General features: G+C 42.1%; 1 long non-coding RNA gene and 1 other non-coding gene across 2 annotated transcripts; one reads left to right on the forward strand and one right to left on the reverse strand.

Moving 5' to 3' along the window:
• Positions 1-2,512: 2,512 nt before the first annotated feature.
• On the reverse strand, positions 2,513-9,507 carry LOC123478974 (uncharacterized). The gene is made up of 3 exons (XR_006654409.3): positions 6,963-9,507; positions 3,143-3,207; positions 2,513-2,625 (listed from the first exon to the last, which is right to left on the reverse strand). It is a non-coding gene; the product is annotated as an uncharacterized lncRNA (long non-coding RNA).
• A 7,861-nt stretch (positions 9,508-17,368) lies between these two features.
• Positions 17,369-17,475, forward strand: LOC112298221 (U6 spliceosomal RNA). Its single transcript, XR_002974126.2, has one exon. It is a non-coding gene; the product is annotated as a U6 spliceosomal RNA (small nuclear RNA).
• The last annotated feature ends 2,908 nt before the right edge of the window (positions 17,476-20,383 follow it).

Below are 20,383 nucleotides of genomic sequence, written 5' to 3' on the forward strand. Positions count from 1 at the left end.
CACTTCTCCCCGCCCACCGAGGGAGGGTCCCTGGCCACCCACGAGGTCCGCCCCCTCATGCTGTCGCAGTCCAATCAGCGTGGTCGGAGCAGCACTAAGTCCCGCCTACCAGGTCTCCTCTTCGCTTCATTCGCTAGCGTCAAAATTGGTGAGCTGAGGTGAGAAGAGAGAAGAGGTGAAAGTTCAGTTTCCCAAGGGGCTTTGCCCCTTGCCCCTAGTAGGGCGGGGATTAGGTGGTTCCCGGGCATTTGTAGAGGTTTAGGCTACGCCTTCAGCCTTGGGGGTAGAGTGATTGCGAGCGAGCTCGTTCCACAGTATGTCAGGCGAGAGGGCTTAGTTCCCTGGAGCTGTGAAAGAGCAGGAAAAGGGTCTGTGCCCAGCCCGCTTCCAGCTCCTAGCATGGAGGCGCACTGCGCTCTGGAGGAACTTGCTAAACCGGACCTGGAAAAGCTGGCGAGAGGCTTTTCGAGGATGGGAAAGGGGCGGGGAAAGAACACCGGACACAAACCCCTGGGGTCAGCGTTATGAACCTTGGATCGCCTGACCACACTCTGCTCTATCAAAGTGCTCCAAATTGAGATAGTTCCTATTTCCGGACCAGATAAAAGCTGGTCTCTAAGTCTCTAAGTGTGTTTACATAACTGGGGCTAGCTAATTGTAGAAAGAAAACTAGATCGATGACTAGTGTATCAAATAATACAATTTAATAATAGTAATAAAATCTAAATTCAGATTACCTAATCCAGGATTATTACGGGTGTCTCCCGCTTTTCAAAAGTTCAAATTAGTGCACTTCACTTTTAGGAACGACCTACGTTAATACAGCAGGTCCCCAAATAATACCATTTTCACTCATCATGCTTAGTTATAACTTGTCAAAAAAAAAAAAAGAGGGGCCACTACTAAACTTGACAAGCTCAAGGGAGGCCTGTATGGCGGGCCTTTCAAACTCAAACTGAAAGGAACCACGAAGATGGTCTGAACGTTAAAATGCCTAACTACAAGTGGATCATGCCCAGCAGTCACATCCTAGGCCTGTAGTTTCCTAGACAAAGGTCAATCTTTACCTTAAGTGAGCCTGTCTACTGTCTTTTTGTGTCTGAGAGAAGATACCTTTGCAATGCCAGAGTCACCTCCTTTTCCAGACCTTTCAGAGCACACCCTGTGTGGCAGAGCAAGAGAGCACCAACCCCTCATTGTTATCTTCTTCCCAGAATACTATATGGATGTGCTGTAAATGTGATGTAAATTATTAACTATCTTGTACCCACCAGTGTAAAAGAAATAGGTGCCTCTCCCTTCTACTTTTTATCTAGTCCCTGAGATTTCCCCACTTTGCTTTCTCCCATCCCTTTAATCTAACACCAGTTGATTTTCCTGTAACCCTCCCTACACCTTCTCCTTTGATTCCAATGTATAAAATAAGCTGCAAAATCGCCCTTCTCCGGAGCACTTTCTCAGTCCGTGGCGGTTTTGCCCTCAGCAGTTGTCATCAGTTTGGCTCCAATAAACTGATAAAAAGTTCTTTACACATTTGGACGTTTCTTATGTCGCCACACTGTTGTTGGTGAGGTGTCGTAGGAACTTAACTCTTACTTACATCAAGTGGCCTATAGTAAAATTATTTTCAGTTTTATGAGTAATTTCATCTGATTTGGTTATTTTGGGAGTCTGGGAATGCTTAAAATTTCTTCCATATAGATTAATGGTGACTGGTTTTTGCTTTACACCATTTTATCTTATGAAAGTCTTCATAGGAATGTGCTACTTTTGGGTAACAGGGGAAAGCTGTAATTCTACAGCTCAGAAGCGGTCAACCAACGTGAAATGAAGTCTTTGGTACCGGGAGCCACTACCTGACAAAGCCTCTTCATCTCTCTGGGCTTCTCAAGGAAGGGTAGTTATTTTGAGATCTCTTGTGTTCCCTACATTCATTCAATGAATACCTATTGGGGGCTCAATATATGCCAAGTATATTATTATTTCTGCATGTCTTGTCTTCCCTTCTAAAGTATAAGATTCTTACAAGGTGATAGATATAATACATGGGACATGGTAGATGATCAATAACCTTGAATGTCATTTAGGAATCTCTGATCAGATCACCCTGTGAGGTTACTTTTTGTGGAACCCCTTTTTCATCCACAGCATCTTCTACATCTTACGTTTTCCCATGTCCCATAGCCCAGTGGCTTGCAAATAATACACAGTCAATATATTTCATTGAAAGAGTGAGCAAAGATCTCTTGGATATTCTGTGAAGTTCCCAGCTTTGAGAATGATACAGAAATGTAAATCTCCCACTAATTTAAGGAGAAAATTGGCTCTAATGAAAAAAAAAAAAACTATGAGACCACCTCCTTGGACATAAAAGTATTTCCTTTATGCAGGTTCTGTATTTACATCCCTTCTGTGTACTGATAAGAAAACTGAATTTATTACTGGCGGTGTTGGTGGTAAAATCAGACCTCAGTTCTTGAGTTCAGCAAAGAAAGAATTCAGAGCCAAGAACTCAAATTATAAGAGAAAGTTTATTTAGAAAGTTGCAGGGGTAGTAGAAGTGAGACAGCCAGCTGCGCAGGCTCAGGAAGCAAGTTGCAGAGACAAAAGAAAGGCCCTTGGAGGCTGGGAGAGAGAAAGGCAAAGGTGAGCTGCCTGGGGTGGGAGGGAAGCAGAGAGGGAAAAAGAAAGGCACAGGCGTGCTCCCAAAAGAGCACTGAATGTTCTTATGTCAACATTATCAAATGATTTTTAATATAAGACCTGTGCTTACCATCAGAAGTATAAACATCATACTCGTAAATCATATTTTAGTTACTTGTGAAAAGCATAAAATGTGGCTTGAGTACAAACTAATAATAGTTTGTATACTGCACTTATTACTAATCACTTCAGATGTAAGCAAATTCAAAATAACATTTCTGATTTTGTAAATAAAATTTTCTACCTGTCTGATATTTTCTTCAAAATCAATTTTTTTAAAAGAGCAGCTTTTAATTTTGTGAGCACAGTTACAATGTGCCGCCTCTCTTCTGCAGAAGGTTGTACAACTTTGATCATAGGTCAGTCTGAGAGTTTCTGGTGTGACATGAGGAAGGAGTAAAATCACAGGCCTGGTCATTTATTTAGGCCCTCTACTTACTTGCCATGCTGGTGTTGAAGATGAGTGATTATTTCTCTTTTATAGTCTCTTTTTTATGAGCATGACTGTTAAAGAAAAGGAGAATTATTTTTAAAAAATGATTTCAGGCCAAGTTTTACATTGAGCAAAGTCTTGTTTTCAGCATTCTTGAAGTTCTGGTAGTGACGCAGCATCTGCATTTCCTGAGCAAAGAGAGAATTGATACTTCTCCCACATACACATCCTCCTCCCCATTAGTACTGCCCTAGAATGGAAGCAGAACGCTAGATAAACCAAGTCCAAATCATTCCGATAAGAAGCCGGAGTGGCACCACCCCTATGGTGTCTTTCCCCTTATTGCTGTTTGCCTCACCTAATATCAAGTCTGCAGATATAACCAAATGTAACCACTACCCTTTTTATGTAGTTACTTCAATTTGAACATACTCAAGGAACCCCATTTTTGAGTAGGGATCATTTTTGTCTTTATGAAAACAGTGAGATCTTGGGAGTTGAAATCAATGGTTTTGGTGGAAGAGAAAGTACTGGCAGGAAAAAAAGAAAAAAAAAAAACCCTAAGAGAAGCAAGAGAGTAGTATACATCGCTGTGACCCTTTTTCCTGTACGAATCCTTGAAAACCTGGGGCAGGGGTTGAGACGAAGTTGCCAACATAGGTATCTACCACACAAGGCTTTGAGATCTTCCTTGATATATTCAGGACTCTACACCCTGCTTGACCAGAACTCTAGCAGAAGCTGGCTCTACTTTTAGGAAACAAGACACACAAATATGAAACAACGTATACAAATAGCAACTTCATTCTGTCCACCTGTATCTTTGCTGAGCATAGCTGTGTACCAAACCAAGAGACCGTGATAGAGTGATAGACCTCGGAGATACAAACTCAAATAAAATGTGAACCCCAAGCAGGAAGGGGTTATTGCTACGTTCTGTGAAAGACCAGCACTACCTAATGCCCTGGCTCTTCATAGATTCTCTTTCTTCCTTCCTCCCCTCACCCCTTCTCTCTTTTTTAAAAATTTACTGTTAAAGTGTGAGATATTTTGTCGTGGACAGAGAATTGACTTAAAGCCAGAAAACAAATGTTTGCAGTCAAAAGAAAACTCTCTAAGTAGACTTCGAGATCTCACTGGGATTGATTTAATATTTTGATGAATAATCTAGAAGGTGGGGTACAGAAACAACTCTTTGAGTATGCTAATACTGATAAGGAAGTATCAGTAGGCATATATACTAAGGGAGAAAACTTTAAAAAACTAAGCAGATGTCAGAGTGATCTATTGCCACATAACGAATCACTCAAACTTAGTATCCAAAAATAATAACCACTGTACTTGCTCATAGTTCTGAGGATCAGCAATTTGGGCTGGACTTACTGGGACAGCTCTACTGGTCCCGCTGGTCATTATGTCCAGAGGGCCTAAGTAGAAGCTACAAGGTCTTTCAAGCCTAGGCTCCGGAGTCACTCAGACTCTACCAGACCAAGCAAATCTCTAGGCCAGCCCAGATTCATGGGAAGAAAAATACAGTCTACCTCTTAATGGATGGAATGGAAAGTTACCTGGCAATGGGGCCTGCACAGGTGGGTTGGAGGGATTGTGGCTACCATCTTTGCAAGCAACCTACCACTTCGGGTTGGCTGCTCTCACTAAAAGACAGGACAGTAAGTTTCATCAGGGAGAGCTTTAGAAACCACTAAACTACATTCGAATTGGTTTTTTTAATTTAATTATTATTATTATTATTATTTTTTAGAGAGAAGGGGAAGGGAGGGAGAAAGAGGGAGAGAAACATCAGTGTGAGAGAGAAACATCAATTGGCTGCTTTTCGTATGCACCGTGACTGGGGACTGAACCTGCAGCCCGGGCACGTGCCCTGACCAGGAATCCAACAGGCAATCTTTTGCTTTACGGGACAACGCCCAACCAGCCGAGCCACACTGGCCAGAGAACATTCGAACTGTTTTAAAGTACTGAGAAAAAGAATGGCAAAAACAAACCCAAACAGTAAAAACATTCCTTGTTACAAGGCCCCGTCATCAACATAAGCTGTCCCTAGCTCCCACACTCCTCAGTCACCCTTCTACCTTCTCCAGTCTGGTTTCCAACCTCCCCAACTCCACTGAAGTGGTGGCTTCAGGCTCCTCCACTTTGTTGCTAAATCAAATGGGCACTTTCAGATTTATTATTTGACTTTTCGTCAGCTTACAGTGCCTCCCATCATTTCCTTGGAACTTCCTCCTGCCTTGAATATTTTGACTTACTCTTGTCCTTTCTTCTTCTCTCTCTGATTGCTCCTCCCAACACGCACACACAGCACATGGTCTCCCTGGGATGCAGGGTTATCCGTGGGTCCTGGGACATGTCAGGCTGTACTCATAAAGCTTCTATCTCTTTGTTCATGCCTGGCTAAGTCCCTCTCAGCCTTCAAAATTCACCATAGGTTTCACTGATTCCAAGAAGCTTTTTTTTGGTCCCAGTTCCTAAGCTCCTCCAACGTCCCCTGACTGGAGTCAATTCCGTTCCTCCGCGCTCCTGCAGCGTCGTGTGTATACCTTTCTTTGTCCTTGCGTGTTATGAAGTTACCTATTTTCTGGACTGTGAGTGCGTTGAGGGTAAGGACCTCATCTCTATACCCCTGAACCTAGCATAATGCCTATTATTCAATAAGCCCCTAGTAAGCTTTTGTTGATTTAAATTGAACTGTGAGGGAATAAAGAAATATATGTTGCTGTCAGCAACAAGTGCTAAAAAAAACTCTCTATTCGCGGACCTAGTAATCCCACTTTGGAAGAATATACTTCCAGGAAATTACCTGAAATAAAACAATCTTTGTTCTGAAGATTTGTAAGGAGCCGTATTTATCCCTGTATAACTGCAGGGGGGAAATGCATGCCGTTAAAATGCCCAATGAAATAAGCACCCAACCTGTAAACCAGGGTAAGTCAATGTGATAAAATATACAGTCATTAAGAAGATAACCCAGTGGGTTCATAAAACATGGGGGAAGCTCCAGAAAATAACAAGTGTTGGCAAGGAGGAGGGGAAATTGAAATCCTTGAGCATTGCTGGTGGGATTGTAAAGTCCAGCCTTTGTGGAAAAAATTTTGGCTGTTATCCAAACAGTTAAACATAGAGTTAATGTATGACCCAGCAACTCTACTCCTAAGTACATAATCCAGAACTTGTACATGAATATTTATAGCAGCATCAATCATAACAGCCACAAAGTGGTAACAACCCAGACACTCATCAACTGATGAATGGAAAAAGAAAATGTGTACATCGTACATCTATAAGTGAAATATTTTTCACCCCTAAAAGGATACAAGCTGCAATGTGTATGAACCTTGAAATCAATATGCTAAGTGAAAGAAGCCAGACACAGAAGACCATAAGTTGTATGATTCCATTTATATGATGTGTCCAGAAGAGACAGGTGTATAGAGACAGAAAGGAGATTAGTGATGGCCAGCAGATGGGGGTGAGAAGGATTGGGAATAACTAATAGGTGTGGGGTTTCTTTCTGAGGTGATGAAACTTCCTGGAAATAGTGGTGATGATTGCACAACATTGTAAATATACTAAAAGCCATTGAAATATCCCCTTTATAAAGGTGAATTTTATGTTCAGTGAATTTTATCTCAACAAAAACAAAATGGATTATTAGTGTTACATTAAAAATGGAAGCATAAGATAGCACGTATATTCGAGTATGCTTCTTACAATCAAAAATGTGTTGGGACACGCTCTCCTCATCAGGAGCACCCCGTGCCTTTCCCTCCCCTCTATCTTGCCCCCCCACCCCCGGGCACATTACCTTTGCCTGTCTGTCTCCTAAGATCCAAGGGTCCTTCTTGTGCTTCTGCAACTTATTTCCCAAGCGTACGCAGCCCAACGGGCTCACTGCTACTGCCTCTACGATGTCCTAAAATAAACTTTCTCTCTGTCTCTTTTTTAAAGATTTTATTTACTTATTTTTAGACAGAGGAGAAGGGAGGGAGAAAGAGAGAGAAATATCAATGTGTGGCTGCCTCTTGCACGCCTCCTACTGGGGACCTGGCCTGCAACCCAGGCATGTGCCCTGACTGGGACTTGAACTAGCAACCCTTTGGTTCGCAGCTGGCACTCAATCCACTGAGCTACACCAGCCACGGCTAAATATACTTTCTCTTTTTGACCAAAAAATGTTGATAACCAAGGAGAAGACAGAGGAATGTCACGAATTAGGTGTTTTTAATTTATGAGCTTTTTATTATTTTAAGTAAAGTTATTCCAAGTTAGTACTTTAAAGACACATCTACTAGAACATTGTAGCAAACTGTACAAAGCTGAAAGTGTAGAATGACAAAGTTCGACCATGTAGGGTAAAACTATAAAGTTCTATCATTTTATAGAGTAGGAGAGGATACATCATTGTGTTAATAGGGCGGTTGTTCAGGATACCCTGTGTTTTACTAATGGAGAGATAGTCGTAAGGACTTGATGTCAGTGTCAGCAAACTACCCATACTGGATTTCTCTCTCTGGTTCGACAAGGGATAGGAATAGGAAAGGCTAAAGCATCCCTGATTTGAGAAGTAAGCCCTTGAGGTAGCCACCTGCCAGTTCCCTCTCGAAAACAGTATGTAGGTAATCAGCAGAAAGTGAAATAACAGCTTCCATAGAGAAATCTGAAATAAAGAATGAAGGCAATAAGACGGACTCAGGAGCCCACATTGCTACAAAGGAATAAGGCTGGCAAATAAGAATGTCAGTAAAAGCCAAAGGAGAATAAAATAGGATAAAGCACTTTTTATAGGTAATTTAAAAAATCTCATCTTCTGTGTAAGTGCTTTAAATTTTATATGTGCTAGAAGTGAAGACTTTTCTTTTAGAAATGAAAGCCTAAGTATGTATGAGAAGAAATAATTCTCTTGTGAGAGAAGGCATCTGTGGCTGGGGCACCCGACAGCCAGGGCCACCGCCACCACCACAGCCCTCGTTCTGGGGAGGAATCACTCTCACAAGTGACCAGGAAGACTGAGGAGGATGACAGGAGCTAGATGAGACCCTGTAGGAGTCTGACAGAGCTATTCCCAGAGAGCCAGGTTCAAGGCCAGGGCCACTTCTGACCTCTCCTTCTTTGTGGCTGAAAATATGTGCAGGTTGTCCAGGGCAGCCCTGAGGGTTGAGGCCACTTCCTTTATGCCCTTGACTCTTCCTGGTGTCTTCCAGACTGAACAGCTGCAAATGTAGTAACTGAGGCATCTTAGGATCCTTCTAGAATCCAACCCAGGGTTGTCAGGAAGAATGCTGGGGCTCTACCTCTACTTCCTAGAAATATCTAGACTGTTACTGCTATATTTGAGCTGTCTTGATGGGAAAAAGAGAAATTCAGTAGTGTTTGAATTGCTGATTATTTGAATGCCTTTTGTTTTTATTTTAAATTTTAATGCATTGATCTCTTTAAACCCGGTGAGAATTCTCCGGACTTTATCTCACAGACATGGCCCAACTTCACCTGTGCCTTCTACGCTCTCCTGACCTAGGTCTTCTGCAGACCCTTCCTTCAGCTCTTGTCACTCCACCTCTTTCACTTACCTGCTCCAAACCCGATGACCCCCCCACTCTCCCATCACAGGGTAGGAGCGGATGCCATTGGGCAGATGTGCCCTGACCGTTAACAGCTGCTTGTGCTTTATTTTGGAATGGAGATGTCGGGGAGGGACATGCACACGATGTGAAACTGAGCTAACGCACGGCAGTGGTAGGGTAAAGCAACCCCTGTGAGCTCCTACGTGTGTCGGAGAGGAGGAGGCAGGGCCCACAGCAGCATCAAGCAAGGGCACCGTGGCTGCTTTCCCTACCTCCTCTGGGCATGGCGGCCAGTAGAACTATGTGTGTTAAAAATAAATAAATAAAAATAACAGAAAACAAGTAATAGGGCAAAAATCAGCACTCACTTTTTGTTTTTAAAATATTAGAATGATTTAAACTACATAAAAAGATGGTATCTGTGAAATAATTATTATACATATTATAATATACAAATACATAATACGCATTATATATTGCATCCAGAAACTTATCTTGTAGTAAAAAAAAGGAAAAGGACCAGTCATTGCTCTCTTATGGGTCAAGACCAGGAAAGGCTCTCATCCTCTGCTCACCATCGTCATCATCATCACCCATTGTCACTACAATAAACAGAAAGTAGTATGTCACGGCCTGGGACAGGCTGCAGGCAACTTTCTCAAGTTCCGGGGACACGTTCGGAACAACTGATTTCCTTTCTGGGTCATGAGTTCAAGTGGCAGAAATGCTTGAACGATAGCCTAGACAGATTGGGAGACTTTCACCTGTTCTGTGTCACCTGGAAAATGAAGCTAGTGACACACCTGAATTAAATATATGGTTTTTAAAATTTCAGTGACATTCACAAGTGACTACCCTTGTTTCTTAATGATAGCATGCAAAACGGGAGCAGTGTAAATTTAATTGTAAAAGGAGAGTCCTTATGCCACAGCAACTTCAGAAAATTCATTAAATAAAGAGGTTCGGGGGTGTTAAGAACATTTATACATCATTTTAATTAGGGTAGCTTCATAAGCAACTTGGAAAGGTTCTTGTTTTTTTATTTTTTTTAAAGAAGAGGACTTCCAGTCAAGATGGAGGAGGCATAGGTAAACACAGCTTACCTCCTCGCATCAAAATTACGTCTAAAAATTACATCAAAATTACAAGTAAAATATAGAATAACCATCACTCAGAACCATCAGAAATTAGTTGAATGGAAGTCTGACAACTACGGAATTAAAGAAACCACATTTATCCAGACTGGTAGGAGGGGCCGGGATGCAGGATGGTCCCACATCCATGTGTGGTGGATAAAAATTTGGGAGGGATATCTCAGGTATAAGGAGTCCCAGCCCCACACCTGGCCCTCCAGCCCAGGGTTCCAGTGCCAGGAAGATAGGTTCCCATAACTTCTGGCTGCAAAAACCAGCAGGGATTGAGTTGGTGGAAGAAATTGCTGGAGCAGTTCCCCTTAAAGAACCCATACATGGATTTACTCAGACTTACTCCCTCTGAGCTCCAGCACCAGGGTAGCAGATTAAGAGGCACCAAAGGCATACAGGGAGGGACTGAAGTGTCTGGCATCAAGGCAGGAGCTGGGGGACAACTATCTTTCAGACAGAAAGGCAGAGGCCATTGCCCCTTTTCTGAACCCTCCCCCGAACACAACCACAGAGCTGGCAGGTAGGTACCATATCTGAAACTACATACCTGGCTAACACTGTTTGCCCTATCCTGGAGATCCCCTGAGATTCGGTCCACCAAATGTGTGGGCCCACCCAAACTGTTAACAGTGACTTTTCCACATGAATGGCTGGTCTTGCCTCAAGCTTCACAACTTCCTAAATCCTATCAAACAAGCAACAGCCAGCCTCAGTAACCCCCTAGTCCCCACTACCTCCTGCTACGTGGCCCCAGGCCCAGAATGAGCAGCAGCCAGCCTAGGTTCACAGCTTAGCTTTGCCTGGGAATCTCCAAGTCCAGCACAAGTTGTAGCCATCTCAGATGGTTTTATAACTCAGGCAGGGTGGCTCCAGGCAAAACACAGGTTGGGGCTGACCTTGGCCTGTACAACCCAGGAAACCCTAGGGCCTCCCCACCCATTAAACAGCTACAGACCATGTTGGAGCATCACCACCCTGCCCCTGCACAGCTGATCCTCCACAGAGGGTGAAGGTTGGTGGCCAGTGGTCACAGCCAGTCCCTGCAGCTAACTGGCCTGGGTAAATTTCTCCCATTGACCTGCCAACAGCAACCAAGGCTCAACAACAAGAGGACGGTGTACTCATCCCACACAAAGGGTGAGCCTCGAGTACCCCGCTTGGGTGATATGACAGGTTGTGCCACTGGACCCTACAGGACACCTACTACATTAGGCCATACAACCAAGACAGGGAGTCATAGCAGCTCTACCTAATACATAGAATCAAACACAGGGAGGCTGCCAAAAGTTAGAGACAAATAATCATGTTCCAAATGAAAGAACAGATCAAAACTCCAGGAAAAAGAACTAAACAAAATGGAAATAAGCAATCTATCAGATGCAAAGTTCAAAACACTGGTTATAAGGATGCTCACGGAACACAGTGAGGACCTCCACAGCATGAAAAAAAATCCAGTCAGAAACGAAGGATGCACTGATTGAAATAAAGAACAATTTACAGGGAATCAACAGTAGGGTGGATGAAGCCAAAAACCACATCAATGATTTGGGATTTAGGAAGCAAAATACAACCAGTCAGAACAAGAAGAAAAGAGAATCCAAAAAAAATTGAGGATAGTATAAGCAGCCTCTGGGACAGCTTCAAGCTTTCCAACATTTGCATCATATGGTTTCCAGAAGGTGAAGAGAAAGAGCAAGACATTGGAAATCTATTTGAAAAAATAATGAAAGAAAGCTTCCCTAATTTGGTGAAGGAAATGGACATGCAAGTCCAGGAAGCACAGAGAATCCCAATTATGATGCATGCAAAGAAGCCCACTCCAAAACACTTCATAATTAAAATGTCAAAAGTTAAAGATAAATAGAGAATCTTAAAAGCATCAAGAGAAAAGCAGTTAGTTACCTACAGGGAAGTTCCCATAAGACTGCCAACTAATTTCTCAAAAGAAAGTTTTCAGGCAGGGATTGGCAAGAAATGTTGAAAGTCATGAAAAGCAGGATCTACTTTTTCTGGGCAAGACTGCTCTATCCAGCAAAGTTATCTTTTAGAATCAAAGGGCAGATAAAGAGGTTCCCAGACAAGAAAAAACTAAAGGAATTCATCATCACCAAACCATGATTATATGAAATGGTAAAGGGACTTATATAAGAAAAAGAAGATCAAAACTATAAACAGGAAAATGGCAATAAATATATATCAACAACTGACTCTAAAAAAACAAACTAAGCAAACAAGAAGAACAGAGACAGAATCATGAATACGGAGAGTGTTTTGATGTTTGCCAGAGGGGATGGGGGTTTGTGGGGGAATGGGTGAGGAGGTGAGGGGATTAAGAAGTACAAACAGGCAGTTACAGAACAGCCATGGGGATGTAAAGTGCAGTATAGGAAGTGGAGTAGCCAAAAAACTTATACACATGACCCATGGACATGAACAATGGTGTGGGGATTGCCTGAGGGAGTGGGGGGTGCTGGGTGGAGGGAGGTCAATGGGGAAAATCAGGACAACTGTAATAGCATAATCAATAAAATATAATTTTTTAAAAAGAAAGTAATGTACTTATATACATGTACCACCACCAGGATTGACAGATGTCACTCTTTTGTCATATGTGCTTCAGAGCGTTTTTTTTTAATGCTTCAGCTAAAGCTCCCGCTCTTCGCCATCCTTTCCCTTTTATCCCCTGAGTTAATGCTGTCTTGAAATTGTTGTTTATTGTTCTTATATTATTTTTACTTTTATTACGTATGTTCAGATTCAATATAATATTATATTGTGCTTGTGTGTGTGTACTTAAATAGTATCCCACTATTCCTAAACTGTTACATTTTTTACAGCTAACATTATTTTGATATTGAGCCATACTATACATATAGACCTACGTTCATTTTAATTTTTGAACAGTTTTAAAGTATGGTAGCATATTGTAAAACTATCCACAGTGTGTTTATTCATTCTACTACTTACGGACAATAAGGTCATTTCCATTTCTTGGGTCATTCTTTAATAAATTTCTTTTCTAAATTTTTTTAAAAGGCGAAAGATTTATACAATCTGAAGAGAAACCAGAGTATCTCTAATTTTTTTTAAAAGTTCACAGACTCTTAAGAAAAAAACATTCTGAGAACCACATTCATGAAGAAAAGAACAACTTCCTTGTATATTTCTTTTGTGTGTGTGAGAACAATATGAAAAGTTGAGGTCGTTTCAATTTTTAAAATAAGAACAGGGAACATACACCTTTTAAGTAAACATTCAAAAGCAAAGTGTATAATTTTATGACCAGAAAGGGAGCCATAAGCACTTTCAGTTTCTCAATTACACATTCCTCAATTGTCTTCATTTTCTGCAATGAGCAACCATTGCTGTGATTACCTAAAACCAAAGTCATTTGTGGTGTTTAGAAGTTGCTATTTGCTTTCATGTGTTTAGCGCAGGCAGTCTGTTGTTGCTCAAACACAGCGGGGTCTTAAATGAATGCAAACTCCTCTTTGGTGGGATTTATTCTTCACCTGTGATGTAAAGGTCCAAACTAATTCTATCCCAGATTTAAGGAGACAGGGTGAGCTTGCCTGCGCGGGTGGATGCAGAACCCACCTTCATTTTTATTTGACCTAGGTGTCCTGTGATCAATTCACTTCCTGCTGGCAGTTGTGACATATCAATTGGCCCCTACCTCTCTCATTACACCAGTTAGATCTGAGGAGGCTGGATTTTATCCCGTGAAGGATATTTTAAGAGGAATGATGTGAGATTCTAAGAACACTTGAGAATATCCTTAGCTTGTCTGTTTTCTCTCTCTTTTTTTATCCTTAGTTCTTCTGTAATGCATTTAGAGAAGTGTTTTCAAAAGCACGTAATAACAATGATTTTAAGAACACTATCCGTTTGCTATAAAGAGAAGAGCATTTAAGGGATATGTGTGGCATTCTGTAACGCACTCAGGGATGTGTTTAAACGTGATAAAAGAGTTAAAAGTGTGCTATGTGCATGCCACTTTTTTGACATTTAATTCAATGAACAGTATGTGCTTAGCCAGGAACTATGGGAAATACAGAGTAAGACATACTCCCCCAAATCCACGACCCGACAGGAAAGGAGGCACAAAAATAAAGTAAAATGTATAAGGCATAAAGGGTTATACCGTTCCAAGAAAAAATGTAAACAATGGAATTCCTTTGAGAATTATCTCTAAGATCAGCCCTATTTTAACTTATATGTATGTTTTAAGTGTCGGAGAACATATAAGAGGAAATTCCAAAGTTTATACACATCAATAAATTCTTCCAGGAAGGAAAACCACAGATAAGTTCATACTTTGTGATTGATTGACAACTAAAAAATGACATACATTCCAAGTGAGCATTTAAAAAGCTAATGAACTAATAATATACTCAATATGAATACATGCTAAAGAATGGATTTTCATTTATCGAGTATTCTCCATCAAATATGACCCCAAAGAAGTGACTAATTGCATTTTCCCCACACCAAAATTATTATATTGGCCACGCATGATTTTAAAAAAGACAATGGTATAAGATAATAATAGAATGACTGTTTGGAAATAAGCCAGAAAATATCCCCTTATTTAGTCATAGTCTTGGAACAGTCACGCCTAGTCCTGAAGTTAGATGTTTAAAATTACGGAACTATAGGACTTAGAGAAATCTGCAGGCTCACAAGGTCCATTTCACTGACACGTCAACTTCGTAAGATCATAAAAATCTCACTACTGAAAGCATCAGAAAAGATTTTTAATAGAAAAACAACCCTGGATTCACTTTCTTTTTGCAAGGCATGAGGAATACTAAGGTATAAACTATGAAAATATTTTGGTTAAAGTATGTTTTAAAACTTCCATGTGAAACATCAGAAAGCCACATTAATAAATGATCAGAAATGACTGTTTAGAGTTTAGCAAAGATCATCTCCACCATCCAGAACTTACAACTAGGTGGGAAAGCCTGAGATACTTAATCATAGGAATAGTTTCCGGAGCTCCCTTTCTGGGGGATGCCCATGGAGTCAAACACGTATGTCTTCCAGAAACATCTCCTGGAGCCCATATCTTGCTGCGCCAAGCTAGGAATGGCCAAGCCCCATCCACTCCTCTGATCTTATGCTCTTTCATTTAAGTCAGTTCCAGAGGTGAGATATTTTCTTCTTCTCTCAAAATTAAAGCTGAATCCAAGTTGAAGGAATATGGTCAGTAAAAATAGGCTAATTTATAATGATTGTCTTTGGCAAAAAACGTATCAGTTCATATATAATTTGGATCAGGATTCACCTGCTTTCATGAAAGTTCATTCCAATATCTGTATATTTTCAAAAGATCAAGAGATTTGCCTTGGTTTTCTGCAGCTGAAGGGTTTCATCACTGTTTCTGCAGACTTTGAAATGAAATATCCACTGTAGCAAAGAATTTCTCAAGGATTGCAGTATCTCACAGGTAAGCTTGTAGCTGGAGAGGACACGCACTGCTGGCCAGCTGGTTCGGGATATTTCCCCACCGTCTATAGAAAGGTTAGGATAAACCTGAGAAACTTTTTTTCTACCATGACGGAGACCAAATACATCGTCACCATGTTCCTGAGTTTACAGGACACAGACATTCTGTCATAGTTTCACTGATGTGGACATTTCCATCTGCTCATCAGTGGCAGAAAGAATATGTGCGTGTTACTTCGGCTAGAGTTACTGTTTCAGGGAAACCTCAGTAACTGGAGAGAGGATTTCCGGAAGATGACCCCACAGAGTTTCATGAACTCCTGAGATGGTCTCCTGGTTGTACGTGCATGGGTCTGACCCTAAATGTCACCGCATAGACTCAGACCTGTGTGAAGAGACAGATCATCCCCGGGTCCCAGACTGGCCACTGGGTGGCTCACATATGCAGTAGAGCTGGGTATCACTGCTTTGAAAGGGGATGCGATGTTGAAAACACAGTCCATGGGAGTTTGGTCAGAACTTGTGACCTGAACCAAATGAGGACAAAAATAGCAACATTTTCCATATGGTTTAAGCAAGATCCATGGTCTCATAACATAATATTCAAGTGTCCAGGATACAATTTAAAACTACTTGGCATGTGAAGAACCAGGAAAAGTCAACTTACGTGCCCTGACTGGGGATCGAACCCACAACCCTGGCATGGCAGGATGACGCTCTAGCCAACTGAGCTACCCAGCCAGGGCCAGAACTATGCTTTTAATGCCACATAACATATTTATACACGTCTCATCAAATATGTATGTAAAACTGTCTTGAGTACATGCCTACAAATGAAACTGGAAAAGTGGGCATTCCTGCTGCCTGTCATCACCAGGCCCAATAGGCAGAGACAGGGACTGAATCTTTGTGGGCGCCTCATTCACACGGCCGGCGGTCTGAGTGTCAGTGGGTTGTGCACCCTCACAGACCCTCTCCCACTCCATTTCAAGCCAACCCTTTCTGTAAGGGGAAGGAAAGTGCAGGTAAGGGGTTTGGAATTCGGGGAAAAGGGTCATCAGAGAAAAAGCTCAAGCATTCTTTCATCTGTGCTTCTTTATCTGCATCCTGGGCAGTAGACATATGTCCCTGGAGCATGGTGGCTCATCTCCCATCTTGATGGCTTACAGTCCTCCTGGGGCACAAAGGGGGAACTGCCTGTGGTCTGGAGTCAGGGTGGGTCACACCTTCAGTGTCTGAAACAATAGCTTTTCACATGTACCAGTTACTAAGCTTATTGACTATTACCTAACACTAAATTTCTCCAACTCTTGAGTCCCCCATCACAAATAGAAATCCAAGGACATGAAATTTAATAAATTTCAAGGTAAATATTATAATAAGGTTATACCTGTATTCCTTTAAAGAAAAAGAAAAGAACAGGAAAGGAAAGAAACCATGAAGGCCAGAAGTGAAACAACATTTTAACATTGTCACAAAGGTCATCTAATTTAACTCCTTTATCTTACTGAGGTAGAAACTGAAGTCTAGAAAGATGAAGTGCTTGTCTTGAACCCCTAGGCTCTTTCATCCCGTGTCTCCATATACTGACCACTTTTCCACCAACACAGCTTCTCCGGCTTTCCTGGGCCTGTGCCAGTGCACATTCTTCCAGCAGCAAATAACAGGAGCCTGCTCTCTCTATCTCGAGCCAAAAGGGAAGTAATGAGAAGTTGGGGCCTCCCATGGAAGTCAAGATCAGGAGTGCAAAAGAGCATCAGAAAGAAAATAAAGCTGAAACAGTGGACTCCCTGCGTGTTTGTGTGCGTTTCTGTTTCTGCCTACACACTAGCCCCGCTCTTCCTTTGCGCTCAGACCATATGCCAGTCCACAGGCCAGACAGCCCCCCGCTGCTGAGTTCCATGCCGCAGGTCCAACTTCAGCCTCTCACTGGGTCCCAGTTCCAAAATTGCTGTGGTCGGGGGCCTGGGAACCTCGTCTGAAATGATTTCCGTGGTGAACTGTAATTACGGGTGAAGGACGGTTTCTGGGAAGTGAATAAGAAAATAAGGGGCGTGCTCACTTGGGCAACACATACACTAAAACTGGAGCGATACAGAGGAGAGTACCACGGCCCCTGCGCAAGCGAGACACGCGAATGCGTGAAGCGTTCCATATTTTTACGCTAAGTGAAATAAGCCAGGTGGTGAACGACAAATACCATAGGATCTCACCTACAACAGGAACCTAATGAACAAAACAAACAAATGAGCAAAATAGAACAGGAGGCATGGAAACAAGGAACAGACTGACAGGGACCAGAGGGGAGGGGAAAGGAGATGAGAGTAGAAGGGCAAAGGCCTAGTTAAAAAACAAGTATAAGTGACCCATGGACATGGACAACAGGGTAGGGCTTGACCGTGGCAGGGGAGCGGGACGGGGAAGAGCAAGGGAGAAAAATTGGGAGAGTTGTAATAGAACAACAACAGCAGCAACAAAAAAGAGCCCTGGCTGGTGTGGCTCAGCGGATTGAGTGCCGGCCTGCGAACCAAAAGGTCACTGGTTCAACGTCCACTCAGGGCACAGGCCTGGGCTGAAGGCCAGGTCCCCAGTAGGGGGCGCTTGAGAGGCAACCACACATTGACGTTTCTCTTCCTCTCCTCCCTCCCTTCCTGTCTCTAAAAATATGTAAAATCTTTAAAAGTAAAAGAAAAAAGAAGTGGAATATAAGCAGAAGCAGCAGATTTCTGGTAAATGTACCTACAATGTTTTGCCCTTGGCACATACTTCTGTAGGGTTTCTAACAACGTATTCAAGAGTATTTTCTAGGTTTACTGATTTTATAAAATTTACTTATTTATGTATTTTTGTCATTAGTTAAATGAAGTTTTTCAACTTTCTCACTTAGAGTATTAAAATTTGGGCATAATTGTTACTGCACAGCGTTGGCAAGGAATGCTTATTCCTTCCTTCTCACATCTCCGCAGCAGGGAGGGAATGTCCACTCCCCAGAAGAAGACCGTGGCCTTGATTCCCTCTCTCTTTTCCCCAGGCAAAACTCGACTTATCTTTGTCAGCCACCTCCCCACCCCTCTCTCACCCGCCCCCTACAAGGGAGACCTGGACAGGCCCAGCGATATCAGTGACTGAGTAAGTAAATTCAGTTCAAGGTGGATGTACTGGGAGGTGCCTCTGGCTGAGCTCCAAGCCACCTTCCCCCACCCAGCTTTCCAGGAACGAAGCTGACTTTGATCTCCAGAGGACTATCTCTGTCTGCATTTCCATTAGATGCCCCTTCTCGAACCAGAACACGAAGTTGTTTGCTCCTAGACAAAACCGTTCTTCTCGGATGGAGTAATATCACTATCTTATAGGCTTTTGTGATTTCTGTAAGATATCTCATATTTTTCATGCTCAAATCAGTCATCTTGTCCTATAGATTTTCAGGATTTCATTTATTGCTTGGGAAAGCCATTTTGCTGGAGGACTCAAGAGTTGGAAAATTTTAGTGTTAGGTAATAGACAATAAGCTTAGTAATTGATGCATGTGAAAGCTATTGTTTCAGACACTGAAGGTGTGACCCACCCTGACTCCAGGAGACCACAAGCAGTTCCCCCTTTGTGCCCCAGGAGGACTGCAAGCCATCAAGATGGGAGGTGAGCCACCATGCTCCAGGGACATATGTCCACTGCCCAGGACGCAGATAAAGAAGCACAGATGAAAGAATGCTTGAGCTTTTTATCTGATGACCCTTTTCCCCGAATTCCAAACCCCTTACCTGCACTTTCCTTCCCCTTATAGAAAGGGTTGGCTTGAAATGGAGTGAGAGAGGGTCTGTGAGGCTGCCCAACCCGCCGACACTCAGACCGCCGGCCAAGTGAATGAGGCGCCCACGAAGATTCAGTCCCTGTCTCTGCCTAATATTGGGCCTGGCGGCGCCGGGTAGCACGCAGGCCGAATTGTCTGGTTTCAATTTTATACCTCCAAAATTACAAAATTGTTTTACAGAGGGTCTAAATACATAGGGAACGTTGCTTAATAGATACTTAAGTATATTTAGATTTCGATAGCCTGAATTATACATTAAAATCAGGCAGGCCCCCCACTTAGAGGATTTGACATTATTTTATCTTCAGAAGAAAAAATTCTGTTCTACTCGCATGTCCTGTTCCTCCCGCATCTTGTAGGAAATCAAAGATAGCACCAGAAATTCCATGAGTTTCTTCAGCTTCTCTTCAGTTGCGCTATTGGGCAAATACTTGAACATGAATGTTGGCTCAGTGTTTTCAGTACTATCCCAGACAGCGAGCCTGGGATCTCATTCTGGGACCCAGAGTTAGATGCTTAGGTCATATGAGATCTGAAATTCTCGCTGCTCTTTCTGAACCACTTTATACCACCTCTGTAAATTTTTTGATGTCATAAATATCCTTAATTTTTCTGAAGGCATATATAGCACCTGGCTTTATGTTAAAGTACCTCTTAATGTCATATACTTCACAAATCATGCATTTCTTGGCATCAAACACAATTTTTTATTTCTTTCTTCTGGGTTGGTTTATTTTTATTTTTTTATTTTTTGCATCAAACAATTTTAAACAAGTACTTTCTGTGTTAGAACTTTCTGCCTCACCCAAGGATTAGCTGATTAGCTGTTATTATAACTGTTACAGAAAATTCCACCCCCCTGCCACCATCTTGTTACTCTGTGGTTCTTTTTGCCCACAGCCCATTAAGAATTGTCACTCTCTCCCTGGCTGGTGTGGCTCAATGGATTGAGTGCGGGCCCAGTCAGGTCACATGCCTGGGTTGCGGTCCAGATCAGGTCCCAGTAGGGGGCACGTGAGAGGCAACCAGACATTGATATTTCTCTCTCTTTCTCCCTTCCCCTCTGTCTAAAAGAAATACATAAAATCTTCAAAAAAAGAAAAGAAAGAAAGAAGGAATTGTCACTCTCAATGCCAGAGTTTGGTAGAGAGGAAAGGAATTATTTATTCAAAAGTTACACAGGTTTAGAGTAATGGTGGAATGTCACCATTAAATCCCAAAGTGCCTGTAAAATACCCACAAACACACATACACAGTCCAG

Source organism: Desmodus rotundus, chromosome 5, assembly GCF_022682495.2.
Source record: "Desmodus rotundus isolate HL8 chromosome 5, HLdesRot8A.1, whole genome shotgun sequence".
Classification (NCBI taxonomy): domain Eukaryota; kingdom Metazoa; phylum Chordata; class Mammalia; order Chiroptera; family Phyllostomidae; genus Desmodus; species Desmodus rotundus.